Genomic DNA, 13733 nt, shown 5'->3' with positions numbered 1-13733 from the left:
ACATCTATTAGTGTCCCTGTCACGCACCCCTGTGTCACATCTATTAGTGTCCCTGTCACGCACCCCTGTGTCACATCTATTAGTGTCCCTGTCACGCACCCCTGTGTCACATCTATTACTGTCCCTGTCACGCACCCCTGTGTCACATCTATTACTGTCCCTGTCACGCACCCCTGTGTCACATCTATTAGTGTCCCTGTCACGCACCCCTGTGTCACATCTATTAGTGTCCCTGTCACGCACCCGTGTCACATCTATTAGTGTCCCTGTCACGCACCCCTGTTTCACATCTATTAGTGTCCCTGTCACGCACCCCTGTGTCACATCTATTAGTGTCCCTGTCCCGCACCCCTGTGTCACATCTATTAGTGTCCCTGTCCCGCACCCCTGTCACATTTATTAGTGTCCCTGTCACGCACCCCTGTGTCACATCTATTAGTGTCCCTGTCACGCACCCCTGTGTCACATCTATTAGTGTCCCTGTCAAGCCCCCGTGTCACATCTATTAGTGTCCCTATCACGCACCCCTGTGTCACATTTATTAGTGTCCCTATCACGCACCCCTGTGTCACATCTATTAGTGTCCCTGTCACACACCTGTGTCACATTTATTAGTGTCCCTATCACACACCCCTGTGTCACATCTATTAGTGTCCCTGTCACACCCCTGTGTCACATCTGTTAGTGTCCCTATCACACACCCCTGTGTCACATCTATTAGTGTCCCTATCACACACCCCTGTGTCACATCTATTAGTGTCCCTATCACACACCCCTGTGTCACATTTATTAGTGTCCCTATCACACACCCCTGTGTCACATCTATTAGTGTCCCTATCACACACCCCTGTGTCACATCTATTAGTGTCCCTGTCACACACCCCTGTGTCACATTTATTAGTGTCCCTGTCACACACCCCTGTGTCACATTTATTAGTGTCCCTATCACACACCCCTGTGTCACATTTATTAGTGTCCCTATCACACACCCCTGTGTCACATTTATTAGTGTCCCTTCCCACACATGTGTCACATATATTAGTGTCCCTATCACGCCCCCCTGTGTCACATCTATTAGTGTCCCTATCACGCACCCCTGTGTCACATCTATTAGTGTCCCTATCACGCACCCCTGTGTCACATTTATTAGTGTCCCTATCACGCACCCCTGTGTCACATCTATTAGTGTCCCTATCACGCACCCCTGTGTCACATCTATTAGTGTCCCTATCACGCACCCCTGTGTCACATCTATTAGTGTCCCTATCACACACCCCTGTGTCACATCTATTAGTGTCCCTTTCGAGCACCCCTGTGTCACATTTATTAGTGTCCTTATCACACACCCCTGTGTCACATTTATTAGTGTCCCTATCACGCACCCCTGTGTCACATCTATTAGTGTCCCTATCACGCACCCCTGTGTCACATCTATTAGTGTCCCTATCACGCACCCCTGTGTCACATCTATTAGTGTCCCTGTCACGCACCCCTGTGTCACATCTATTAGTGTCCCTGTCACGCACCCCTGTGTCACATCTATTAGTGTCCCTGTCACGCACCCCTGTGTCACATCTATTAGTGTCCCTGTCACGCACCCCTGTGTCACATCTATTAGTGTCCCTGTCACGCACCCCTGTGTCACATCTATTAGTGTCCCTGTCACGCACCCCTGTGTCACATCTATTAGTGTCCCTGTCACGCACCCCTGTGTCACATCTATTAGTGTCCCTGTCACGCACCCCTGTGTCACATCTATTAGTGTCCCTGTCACGCACCCCTGTGTCACATCTATTAGTGTCCCTGTCACGCACCCCTGTCACATCTATTAGTGTCCCTGTCACGCACCCCTGTGTCACATCTATTAGTGTCCCTGTCACACACCTGTGTCACATCTATTAGTGTCCCTGTCACACACCCCTGTGTCACATTTATTAGTGTCCCTGTCACACACCCCTGTGTCACATTTATTAGTGTCCCTATCACGCACCCCTGTGTCACATTTATTAGTGTCTCTATCACGCACCCCTGTGTCACCTTTATTAGTGTCCCTGTCACGCACCCCTGTGTCACATTTATTAGTGTATCTATCACGCACCCCTGTGTCACATCTATTAGTGTCCCTATCACGCACCCCTGTGTCACATCTATTAGTGTCCCTGTCACGCACCCCTGTGTCACATCTATTAGTGTCCCTGTCACGCACCCCTGTGTCACATCTATTAGTGTCCCTGTCACGCACCCCTGTGTCACATCTATTAGTGTCCCTGTCACGCACCCCCTGTGTCACATCTATTAGTGTCCCTGTCACGCACCCCTGTGTCACATTTATTAGTGTCCCTGTCACGCACCCCTGTCACATTTATTAGTGTCCCTGTCACGCACCCCTGTGTCACATTTATTAGTGTCCCTGTCACGCACCCCTGTGTCACATTTATTAGTGTCCCTGTCACGCACCCCTGTGTCACATTTATTAGTGTTCCTGTCACGCACCCCTGTGTCACATTTATTAGTGTCCCTGTCACGCACCTGTGTCACATTTATTAGTGTCCCTGTCACGCACCCCTGTGTCACATCTATTAGTGTCCCTGTCACGCACCCCTGTCTCACATCTTTTAGTGTCCCTGTCACGCACCCCAGTCTCACATCTATTAGTGTCCCTGTCATGCACCCCAGTGTCACATCTATTAGTGTCCCTGTCACGCACCCCAGTGTCACATCTATTAGTGTCTCTGTCACGCACCCCTGTGTCACATCTATTAGTGTCCCTGTCACGCACCCGTGTCACATCTATTAGTGTCCCTGTCACGCACCCCTGTGTCACATCTATTAGTGTCCCTGTCACGCACCCCTGTGTCACATCTATTAGTGTCCCTGTCACGCACCCCTGTGTCACATCTATTAGTGTCCCTGTCCCGCACCCCTGTGTCACATCTATTAGTGTCCCTATCACGCACCCCTGTGTCACATCTATTAGTGTCCCTATCACGCATCCCTGTGTCACATTTATTAGTGTCCCTATCACACATCCCTGTGCCACATCTATTAGTGTCCCTGTCACACACCCTGTGTCACATCTATTAGAGTCCCTGTCACACAACCTGTGTCACATTTATTAGTGTCCCTGTCACCCACACCTGTGTCACATTTATTAGTGTCCCTATCCCACACCTGTGTCACATTTATTAGTGTCCCTATCACGCACCCCTGTTTCACATTTATTAGTGTCCCTATCCCACACCTGTGTCACATTTATTAGTGTCCCTATCACACACCCCTGTGTCACATCTATTAGTGTCCCTTTCGAGCACCCCTGTGTCACATTTATTAGTGTCCCTATCACACACCCCTGTGTCACATCTATTAGTGTCCCTATCACAAACCCCTGTGTCACATCTATTAGTGTCCCTATCACACATCCCTGTGTCACATTTATTAGTGTCCCTATCACACATCCCTGTGTCACATTTATTAGTGTCCCTATCCCATCCCTGTGTCACATCTATTAGTGTCCCTGTCACATACCCTGTCACATCTATTAGTGTCCCTGTCACACAACCTGTGTCACATCTATTAGTGTCCCTGTCACGCACCCCTGTGTCACATTTATTAGTGTCCCTGTCACCCACACCTGTGTCACATTTATTAGTGTCCTTATCCCACACCTGTGTCACATTTATTAGTGTCCCTATCACACACCTGTGTCACATTTATTAGTGTCCCTATCACACACCCCTGTGTCACATCTATTAGTGTCCCTTTCAAGCACCCCTGTGTCACATTTATTAGTGTCCTTATCACACACCCCTGTGTCACATCTATTAGTGTCCCTTTCGAGCACCCCTGTGTCACATTTATTAGTGTCCTTATCACACACCCCTGCGTCACATCTATTAGTGTCCCTATCACACACCCCTGCGTCACATTTATTAGTGTCCCTATCACACACCCCTGCGTCACATCTATTAGTGTCCCTATCACGCACCCCTGCGTCACATCTATTAGTGTCCCTATCACGCACCCCTGCGTCACATCTATTAGTGTCCCTATCACGCACCCCTGCGTCACATCTATTAGTGTCCCTATCACGCACCCCTGCGTCACATCTATTAGTGTCCCTATCACGCACCCCTGTGTCACATCTATTAGTGTCCCTGTCACGCACCCCTGTGTCACATCTATTAGTGTCCCTGTCACGCACCCCTGTGTCACATCTATTAGTGTCCCTGTCACGCACCCCTGTGTCACATCTATTAGTGTCCCTGTCACGCACCCCTGTGTCACATTTATTAGTGTCCCTGTCACGCACCCCTGTGTCACCTCTATTAGTGTCCCTGTCACGCACCCCGGTGTCACCTTTATTAGTGTCCCTGTCACGCACCCCTGTGTCACATCTATTAGTGTATCTATCACGCACCCCTGTGTCACATCTATTAGTGTCCCTATCACGCACCCCTGTGTCACATCTATTAGTGTCCCTATCACGCACCCCTGTGTCACATCTATTAGTGTCCCTATCACGCACCCCTGTGTCACATCTATTAGTGTGTCTATCACGCACCCCTGTGTCACATGTATTAGTGTGTCTATCACGCACCCCTCTGTCACATCTATTAGTGTGTCTATCTCGCACCCCTGTGTCACATCTATTAGTGTGTCTATCACGCACCCCTGTGTCACATCTATTAGTGTGTCTATCACGCACCCCTGTGTCACATCTATTAGTGTCCCTGTCACGCACCCCCTGTGTCACATCTATTAGTGTCCCTGTCACGCACCCCTGTGTCACATCTATTAGTGTCCCTGTCACGCACCCCTGTCACATTTATTAGTGTCCCTGTCATGCACCCCTGTCACATTTATTAGTGTCCCTGTCACGCACCCCTGTGTCACATTTATTAGTGTCCCTGTCACGCACCCCTGTGTCACATTTATTAGTGTCCCTGTCACGCACCCCTGTGTCACATCTATTAGTGTCCCTGTCACGCACCCCTGTGTCACATCTATTAGTGTCCCTGTCACGCACCCCTGTGTCACATCTTTTAGTGTCCCTGTCACGCACCCCAGTGTCACATCTATTAGTGTCCCTGTCACGCACACTGTGTCACATCTATTAGTGTCCCTGTCACGCACCCCTGTGTCACATCTATTAGTGTCCCTGTCACGCACCCCTGTGTCACATCTATTAGTGTCCCTGTCACGCACCCCTGTGTCACATCTATTAGTGTCCCTGTCACGCATCCCTGTGTCACATCTATTAGTGTCCCTGTCACGCATCCCTGTGTCACATCTATTAGTGTCCCTGTCACGCACCCCTGTGTCACATCTATTAGTGTCCCTATCACGCACCCCTGTGTCACATCTATTAGTGTCCCTATCACAAACCCCTGTGTCACATCTATTAGTGTCCCTATCACACATCCCTGTGTCACATTTATTAGTGTCCCTATCACACATCCCTGTGTCACATCTATTAGTGTCCCTGTCACACACCCTGTGTCACATCTATTAGAGTCCCTGTCACACAACCTGTGTCACATCTATTAGTGTCCCTGTCACGCACCCCTGTGTCACATTTATTAGTGTCCCTGTCACCCACACCTGTGTCACATTTATTAGTGTCCCTATCCCACACCTGTTTCACATTTATTAGTGTCCCTATCACGCACCCCTGTTTCACATTTTTTAGTGTCCCTATCCCACACCTGTGTCACATTTATTAGTGTCCCTATCACACACCCCTGTGTCACATCTATTAGTGTCCCTTTCGAGCACCCCTGTGTCACATTTATTAGTGTCCCTATCACACACCCCTGTGTCACATCTATTAGTGTCCCTATCACAAACCCCTGTGTCACATCTATTAGTGTCCCTATCACACATCCCTGTGTCACATTTATTAGTGTCCCTATCACGCACCCCTGTGTCACATCTATTAGTGTCCCTGTCACACACCTGTGTCACATTTATTAGTGTCCCTATCACACACCCCTGTGTCACATCTATTAGTGTCCCTGTCACACCCCTGTGTCACATCTGTTAGTGTCCCTATCACACACCCCTGTGTCACATCTATTAGTGTCCCTATCACACACCCCTGTGTCACATCTATTAGTGTCCCTATCACACACCCCTGTGTCACATTTATTAGTGTCCCTATCACACACCCCTGTGTCACATCTATTAGTGTCCCTATCACACACCCCTGTGTCACATCTATTAGTGTCCCTGTCACACACCCCTGTGTCACATTTATTAGTGTCCCTGTCACACACCCCTGTGTCACATTTATTAGTGTCCCTATCACACACCCCTGTGTCACATTTATTAGTGTCCCTATCACACACCCCTGTGTCACATTTATTAGTGTCCCTTCCCACACATGTGTCACATATATTAGTGTCCCTATCACGCCCCCCTGTGTCACATCTATTAGTGTCCCTATCACGCACCCCTGTGTCACATCTATTAGTGTCCCTATCACGCACCCCTGTGTCACATTTATTAGTGTCCCTATCACGCACCCCTGTGTCACATCTATTAGTGTCCCTATCACGCACCCCTGTGTCACATCTATTAGTGTCCCTATCACGCACCCCTGTGTCACATCTATTAGTGTCCCTATCACACACCCCTGTGTCACATCTATTAGTGTCCCTTTCGAGCACCCCTGTGTCACATTTATTAGTGTCCTTATCACACACCCCTGTGTCACATTTATTAGTGTCCCTATCACGCACCCCTGTGTCACATCTATTAGTGTCCCTATCACGCACCCCTGTGTCACATCTATTAGTGTCCCTATCACGCACCCCTGTGTCACATCTATTAGTGTCCCTGTCACGCACCCCTGTGTCACATCTATTAGTGTCCCTGTCACGCATCCCTGTGTCACATCTATTAGTGTCCCTGTCACGCACCCCTGTGTCACATCTATTAGTGTCCCTGTCACGCACCCCTGTGTCACATCTATTAGTGTCCCTGTCACGCACCCCTGTGTCACATCTATTAGTGTCCCTGTCACGCACCCCTGTGTCACATCTATTAGTGTCCCTGTCACGCACCCCTGTGTCACATCTATTAGTGTCCCTGTCACGCACCCCTGTGTCACATCTATTAGTGTCCCTGTCACGCACCCCTGTGTCACATCTATTAGTGTCCCTTTCACGCACCCCTGTGTCACATCTATTAGTGTCCCTGTCACGCACCCCTGTGTCACATCTATTAGTGTCCCTGTCACGCACCCCTGTGTCACATCTATTAGTGTCCCTGTCACGCACCCCTGTGTCACATCTATTAGTGTCCCTGTCACACACCTGTGTCACATCTATTAGTGTCCCTGTCACACACCCCTGTGTCACATTTATTAGTGTCCCTGTCACACACCCCTGTGTCACATTTATTAGTGTCCCTATCACGCACCCCTGTGTCACATTTATTAGTGTCTCTATCACGCACCCCTGTGTCACCTTTATTAGTGTCCCTGTCACGCACCCCTGTGTCACATTTATTAGTGTATCTATCACGCACCCCTGTGTCACATCTATTAGTGTCCCTATCACGCACCCCTGTGTCACATCTATTAGTGTCCCTATCACGCACCCCTGTGTCACATCTATTAGTGTCCCTATCCCACACCTGTGTCACATTTATTAGTGTCCCTATTACGCACCCCTGTTTCACATTTATTAGTGTCCCTATCCCACACCTGTGTCACATTTATTAGTGTCCCTATCACACACCCCTGTGTCACATCTATTAGTGTCCCTTTCGAGCACCCCTGTGTCACATTTATTAGTGTCCTTATCACACACCCCTGTGTCACATCTATTAGTGTCCCTTTCGAGCACCCCTGTGTCACATTTATTAGTGTCCTTATCACACACCCCTGTGTCACATCTATTAGTGTCCCTATCACACACCCCTGTGTCACATTTATTAGTGTCCCTATCACACACCCCTGTGTCACATTTATTAGTGTCTCTATCACGCACCCCTGTGTCACATTAGTGTCCCTATCACGCACCCCTGTGTCACATTTATTAGTGTCCCTATCACGCACCCCTGTGTCACATTTATTAGTGTCCCTATCACGCACCCCTGTGTCACATTTATTAGTGTCCCTATCACGCACCCCTGTGTCACATCTATTAGTGTCCCTATCACGCACCCCTGTGTCACATCTATTAGTGTCCCTATCACGCACCCCTGTGTCACATCTATTAGTGTCCCTATCACGCACCCCTGTGTCACATCTATTAGTGTCCCTATCACGCACCCCTGTGTCACATCTATTAGTGTCCCTATCACGCACCCCTGTGTCACATCTATTAGTGTCCCTATCACGCACCCCTGTGTCACATCTATTAGTGTCCCTGTCACGCACCCCTGTGTCACATCTATTAGTGTCCCTGTCACGCACCCCTGTGTCACATCTATTAGTGTCCCTGTCACGCACCCCTGTGTCACATCTATTAGTGTCCCTGTCACGCACCCCTGTGTCACATCTATTAGTGTCCCTGTCACGCACCCCTGTGTCACATCTATTACTGTCCCTGTCACGCACCCCTGTGTCACATCTATTACTGTCCCTGTCACGCACCCCTGTGTCACATCTATTACTGTCCCTGTCACGCACCCCTGTGTCACATCTATTAGTGTCCCTGTCACGCACCCCTGTGTCACATCTATTAGTGTCCCTGTCACGCACCCCTGTGTCACATCTATTAGTGTCCCTGTCACGCACCCCTGTGTCACATCTATTAGTGTCCCTGTCCCGCACCCCTGTCACATTTATTAGTGTCCCTGTCACGCACCCCTGTGTCACATCTATTAGTGTCCCTGTCACACACCCCTGTGTCACATCTATTAGTGTCCCTGTCAAGCCCCCGTGTCACATCTATTAGTGTCCCTATCACGCACCCCTGTGTCACATTTATTAGTGTCCCTATCACGCACCCCTGTGTCACATCTATTAGTGTCCCTGTCACACACCTGTGTCACATTTATTAGTGTCCCTATCACACACCCCTGTGTCACATCTATTAGTGTCCCTGTCACACCCCTGTGTCACATTTGTTAGTGTCCCTATCACACACCCCTGTGTCACATCTATTAGTGTCCCTATCACACACCCCTGTGTCACATCTATTAGTGTCCCTATCACACACCCCTGTGTCACATTTATTAGTGTCCCTATCACACACCCCTGTGTCACATCTATTAGTGTCCCTATCACACACCCCTGTGTCACATCTATTAGTGTCCCTGTCACACACCCCTGTGTCACATTTATTAGTGTCCCTGTCACACACCCCTGTGTCACATTTATTAGTGTCCCTATCACACACCCCCTGTGTCACATTTATTAGTGTCCCTTCCCACACTTGTGTCACATTTATTAGTGTCCCTATCAAGCCCCCCTGTGTCACATCTATTAGTGTCCCTATCACGCACCCCTGTGTCACATCTATTAGTGTCCCTATCACGCACCCCTGTGTCAAATCTATTAGTGTCCCTATCACGCACCCCTGTGTCACATCTATTAGTGTCCCTATCACACACCCCTGTGTCACATCTATTAGTGTCCCTATCACGCACCCCTGTGTCACATCTATTAGTGTCCCTATCACGCACCCCTGTGTCACATCTATTAGTGTCCCTATCACGCACCCCTGTGTCACATCTATTAGTGTCCCTATCACGCACCCCTGTGTCACATCTATTAGTGTCCCTGTCACGCACCCCCTGTGTCACATCTATTAGTGTCCCTGTCACGCACCCCTGTGTCACATCTATTAGTGTCCCTGTCACGCACCCCTGTGGTCACATCTATTAGTGTCCCTGTCACGCACCCCTGTGTCACATCTATTAGTGTCCCTGTCACGCACCCCTGTGTCACATCTATTACTGTCCCTGTCACGCACCCCTGTGTCACATCTATTACTGTCCCTGTCACGCACCCCTGTGTCACATCTATTAGTGTCCCTGTCACGCACCCCTGTGTCACATCTATTAGTGTCCCTGTCACGCACCCCTGTGTCACATCTATTAGTGTCCCTGTCACGCACCCCTGTGTCACATCTATTAGTGTCCCTGTCCCGCACCCCTGTCACATTTATTAGTGTCCCTGTCACGCACCCCCTGTGTCACATCTATTAGTGTCCCTGTCACACATCCCTGTGTCACATCTATTAGTGTCCCTGTCAAGCCCCCGTGTCACATCTATTAGTGTCCCTATCACGCACCCCTGTGTCACATTTATTAGTGTCCCTATCACGCACCCCTGTGTCACATCTATTAGTGTCCCTGTCACACACCTGTGTCACATTTATTAGTGTCCCTATCACACACCCCTGTGTCACATCTATTAGTGTCCCTGTCACACCCCTGTGTCACATTTGTTAGTGTCCCTATCACACACCCCTGTGTCACATCTATTAGTGTCCCTATCACACACCCCTGTGTCACATCTATTAGTGTCCCTATCACACACCCCTGTGTCACATTTATTAGTGTCCCTATCACACACCCCTGTGTCACATCTATTAGTGTCCCTATCACACACCCCTGTGTCACATCTATTAGTGTCCCTGTCACACACCCCTGTGTCACATTCATTAGTGTCCCTGTCACACACCCCTGTGTCACATTTATTAGTGTCCCTATCACACACCCCTGTGTCACATTTATTAGTGTCCCTTCCCACACTTGTGTCACATTTATTAGTGTCCCTATCAAGCCCCCCTGTGTCACATCTATTAGTGTCCCTATCACGCACCCCTGTGTCACATCTATTAGTGTCCCTATCACGCACCCCTGTGTCAAATCTATTAGTGTCCCTATCACGCACCCCTGTGTCACATCTATTAGTGTCCCTATCACACACCCCTGTGTCACATCTATTAGTGTCCCTATCACACACCCCTGTGTCACATCTATTAGTGTCCCTATCACACACCCCTGTGTCACATCTATTAGTGTCCCTTTCGAGCACCCCTGTGTCACATTTATTAGTGTCCTTATCACACACCCCTGTGTCACATCTATTAGTGTCCCTATCACACACCCCCTGTGTCACATTTATTAGTGTCCCTATCACGCACCCCTGTGTCACATCTATTAGTGTCCCTATCACGCACCCCTGTGTCACATCTATTAGTGTCCCTGTCACGCACCCCTGTGTCACATCTATTAGTGTCCCTGTCACGCACCCCTGTGTCACATCTATTAGTGTCCCTGTCACGCACCCCTGTGTCACATCTATTAGTGTCCCTGTCACGCACCCCTGTGTCACATCTATTTGTGTCCCTGTCACGCACCCCTGTGTCACATCTATTAGTGTCCCTGTCACGCACCCCTGTGTCACATCTATTAGTGTCCCTGTCACGCACCCCTGTGTCACATCTATTAGTGTCCCTGTCACGCACCCCTGTGTCACATCTATTAGTGTCCCTGTCACGCACCCCTGTGTCACATCTATTAGTGTCCCTGTCACGCACCCCTGTGTCACATCTATTAGTGTCCCTGTCACGCACCCCTGTGTCACATCTATTAGTGTCCCTGTCACACACCTGTGTCACATCTATTAGTGTCCCTGTCACACACCCCTGTGTCACATCTATTAGTGTCCCTGTCACACACCCCTGTGTCACCTTTATTAGTGTCTCTATCACGCACCCCTGTGTCACCTTTATTAGTGTCTCTATCACGCACCCCCTGTGTCACCTTTATTAGTGTCCCTGTCACGCACCCCTGTGTCACATCTATTAGTGTATCTATCACGCACCCCTGTGTCACATCTATTAGTGTCCCTATCACGCACCCCTGTGTCACATCTATTAGTGTGTCTATCTCGCACCCCTGTGTCACATCTATTAGTGTCCCTGTCACGCACCCCTGTGTCACATCTATTAGTGTCCCTGTCACGCACCCCCTGTGTCACATCTATTAGTGTCCCTGTCACGCACCCCTGTGACACATTTATTAGTGTCCCTGTCACGCACCCCTGTCACATTTATTAGTGTCCCTGTCACGCACCCCTGTGTCACATTTATTAGTGTCCCTGTCACGCACCCCTGTGTCACATTTATTAGTGTTCCTGTCACGCACCCCTGTGTCACATCTATTAGTGTCCCTGTCACGCACCCCTGTCTCACATCTTTTAGTGTCCCTGTCACGCACCCCAGTGTCACATCTATTAGTGTCCCTGTCACGCACCCCAGTGTCACATCTATTAGTGTCCCTGTCACGCACCCCAGTGTCACATCTATTAGTGTCCCTGTCACGCACCCCTGTGTCACATCTATTAGTGTCCCTGTCACGCACCCGTGTCACATCTATTAGTGTCCCTGTCACGCACCCCTGTGTCACATCTATTAGTGTCCCTGTCACGCACCCCTGTGTCACATCTATTAGTGTCCCTGTCACGCACCCCTGTGTCACATCTATTAGTGTCCCTGTCACGCACCCCTGTGTCACATTTATTAGTGTCCCTATCCCGCACCCCTGTGTCACATCTATTAGTGTCCCTATCCCGCACCCCTGTGTCACATCTATTAGTGTCCCTATCACGCACCCCTGTGTCACATCTATTAGTGTCCCTATCACGCATCCCTGTGTCACATTTATTAGTGTCCCTATCACACATCCCTGTGCCACATCTATTAGTGTCCCTGTCACACACCCTGTGTCACATCTATTAGAGTCCCTGTCACACAACCTGTGTCACATCTATTAGTGTCCCTTTCGAGCACCCCTGTGTCACATTTATTAGTGTCCCTATCACACACCCCTGTGTCACATCTATTAGTGTCCCTATCACACACCCCTGTGTCACATCTATTAGTGTCCCTATCACAAACCCCTGTGTCACATCTATTAGTGTCCCTATCACACATCCCTGTGTCACATTTATTAGTGTCCCTATCACACATCCCTGTGTCACATTTATTAGTGTCCCTATCCCATCCCTGTGTCACATCTATTAGTGTCCCTGTCACACACCCTGTCACATCTATTAGTGTCCCTGTCACACAACCTGTGTCACATCTATTAGTGTCCCTGTCACGCACCCCTGTGTCACATTTATTAGTGTCCCTGTCACCCACACCTGTGTCACATTTATTAGTGTCCCTATCCCACACCTGTGTCACATTTATTAGTGTCCCTATCACGCACCCCTGTTTCACATTTATTAGTGTCCCTATCCCACACCTGTGTCACATTTATTAGTGTCCCTATCACACACCCCTGTGTCACATTTATTAGTGTCCCTATCCCACACCTGTGTCACATTTATTAGTGTCCCTATCACACACCCCTGTGTCACATCTATTAGTGTCCCTTTCGAGCACCCCTGTGTCACATTTATTAGTGTCCCTATCACACACCCCTGTGTCACATCTATTAGTGTCCCTATCACAAACCCCTGTGTCACATCTATTAGTGTCCCTATCACACATCCCTGTGTCACATTTATTAGTGTCCCTATCACACATCCCTGTGTCACATTTATTAGTGTCCCTATCCCATCCCTGTGTCACATCTATTAGTGTCCCTGTCACACACCCTGTCACATCTATTAGTTTCCCTGTCACACAACCTGTGTCACATCTATTAGTGTCCCTGTCACGCACCCCTGTGTCACATTTATTAGTGTCCCTGTCACCCACACCTGTGTCACATTTATTAGTGTCCCTATCCCACACCTGTGTCACATTTATTAGTGTCCC

This window comes from Taudactylus pleione, unplaced genomic scaffold (genome assembly GCF_031769625.1).
Source record: "Taudactylus pleione unplaced genomic scaffold, aTauple2 ptg000447l, whole genome shotgun sequence".
Lineage (NCBI taxonomy): Eukaryota > Metazoa > Chordata > Amphibia > Anura > Myobatrachidae > Taudactylus > Taudactylus pleione.
The sequence above is the reverse complement of the archived record's forward strand: the minus strand, read 5'-3'. Positions refer to the sequence as shown.